Genomic DNA, 2644 nt, shown 5'->3' on the forward strand with positions numbered 1-2644 from the left:
CATGTGCAAACCTTGCATCGTGTGCATTCATTTATTTCTGGATCAGAGGCGTACAAACCACTAGAGTGTCTGATTTCGGAGCATTGTACATTCACTCTGCAAAGGTGTAAAATGACCACAAAAGGCTCCAGCTGCTAAAGAATCAGACCCAAAGTGAAAGATAGTTGAGAACCAGTCCTACTGTCTTTTGAGTGACACTTCATAAATTGTGGCCATTAAAGATCCTAGGAAACTTTTTGTGAGACTGTGAAATGTTAGTGCTGAAGTCTTCTGTCTTATGAATGTAGTTTGGGTAACTATCTTCTGCCTTTTTAAATTCCCAATGCAGTGACAACTGAATATGATTTTTTTTCTTCACTTCGTGTCCTAAGATTTTGTGTAATGTTGTTGTGCACTGTTAATAAGCTGCTGTGTGTGACTCAGAGGTGATTGCACTTCAGTAGTGGGTGAAGGGATTCCTGCTTACATAAAATTTGTAAAGCACTGTGGGATCTTGATGAATGAAATGTGCTATACATGTAAGATGAAATTATTCAGACAGGATGAACTAAGTTTTATGGAACAGATCTGTCTGTACTGGAATCCAAGGGCCAGAACTATGAGTCAGTAGAGGACTTGGGTGGCTGGGTGGGGACAAGTCTAGCATTCCGTCAGTGGCAAGAATGATGCCTCGGCAATGTAAAATGCCTCCAGAGAGACTGTGGAGAGTGTGGTGAGAAGCAAGTCTTGATACACTTTTGGAAAAGTGTGGCTCATGCTCCTCTGCTGGTCCTCCCTTGGGTGCATGGAACAGCGGAAGGGGCTCCAGGGCCACACCTCTCCACATACAGACATGCACCCTTTGAGCCAATAAGTGCTGCCAGCAGTGTTAGGTGTCCCTATTCCCTGCACTCCTGAGCAGAGTCAGTCAAATTATAGCTTCTTTCGAGTGGCCGCTTAAGGGCTGGGGAATTTTACACTTGATCCTAACCTTAGCTTTGACTTGATGGAATAAACCACACCAGCAGGGAGAGAGCAGCCTCACTAATAACTCACTACCCAGCCACTTAGTAGACAATTGCACCTTTCGTCCCACTTTCCATTTAAAATCAAACTCTGGGGAATGACCTGTGATCATTTTCTAACATGCACTTCTTTGTGCCATGGACTGAGTTATAATCAATAAGGACCCGCTTGTGCCCCAAGACACATATGCAACTGCCACTGACTTTATTAGGAGTTGGGTGTTCATGGTTGAAGGCAGAACTGTTGCGTAAAACTTTAAGCAAAGCTCAGCCTTGGGCCCACAAATGAATGGCCAAACAGATCAGATTAACCTATGGGGTACTTCAAAGGTTGAAGCGCAAACAGAGGTTCATTTACAAACATCTAATTTTGCACTATTTCTATGTGCTACAAGGAGAGGTTATTGGTTGCATTGTATTTAATAAAAAGAACATCAAAAATGCATTCTATTATCTTGGTGCTGTTGAATCCCTGCATGTCTGAGCACAGGTGTCAAATCTAGACAGAAGGAATACTCTGCTTTGATCATCTAAGGTAACTGTGTAAGAGCAAAAGCAGAAGGTGCACTTCACATGCATTAATCAACAGAAAAACAGCATCTACCAGGACCAATAATAAGTTAGTTTCATTATACACCACAGGACAATTGCCTTTATGCATGCTGGTGCTTCTAAAGCGAATACTTCTGCTGTCATCACATCCATCCACTAAGTATAGATTTACACACGTACATCATTAAGGGGAACAAAGCAAAAAGACCCCCTGAAATCACAACCAATGCACTACTAAAGTAAACATGTTCATCTGTAATAGTGACATCATGCCCCACTTCATTCTGAAATTGTCACATACCAGAAATATGAAAATAGTCAATTTCCCTATGGACTTCATTGGGGAGCTTTAAAGCACTCTTTGTTTTACCTAGGTGCTATTAAATTATATTGTACAAATAGAGAGAGAAAGTAAAGTTGCCCCACGTAGACTTTGCTTTCCCTTTTTTCCCCAGAATGGAAGGATGATCTTGTGGTTGAGGCACTGGGCTGATAGTCAAGAGATCTGGGTTCAGTTCCTGGCTTCCTGCGTGACCAGACTTCCTGTGTGACCTTGGCTACATCACTGAATCTCTCTGTGCCTCAGTCCCCATCTGTAATATAGGGACAATGATACACCCTCAAAAGGCTAATGGATATGAAGGTGCTCAGATACCATGGTAATAGACCACATACTACCTATACAAACTGAGAGGAAAATGTATTATGCTGAAACAGCATCCCTAAGGGTCTAAGAAAAAGGTTTGAGAGGAGTTTGCTGTCTCAGCTGCAGATTTCAACACTTCAAATGAAACCACTAACAAAATGGATGTAAATGTTAGTGGAAGAGCAGCTTGCCATCTATAGCAGCAATTTTACATTACTATGATGTATTATATTAAGAGAGCCAGATGGCACTGGCTTGCACAATTTCCTCAGTATAGTTGGCTGCTATTTTTATATTATATTAAAAAAAAAAAAATCTCCTCTCACCCCTATGGGTGGTCTCTGTCTTCCTCAACCTCGGGTCCTCTACCAGAGGCCTGGGAGTTTGAGGGTTCTGCGCAGTATCTTAGCTGTTCCTAGCACTGCACTCTTCTGGACAGAGA

Source organism: Chelonoidis abingdonii, chromosome 1 (genome assembly GCF_003597395.2).
Source record: "Chelonoidis abingdonii isolate Lonesome George chromosome 1, CheloAbing_2.0, whole genome shotgun sequence".
NCBI classification, from domain to species: Eukaryota; Metazoa; Chordata; order Testudines; family Testudinidae; genus Chelonoidis; species Chelonoidis abingdonii.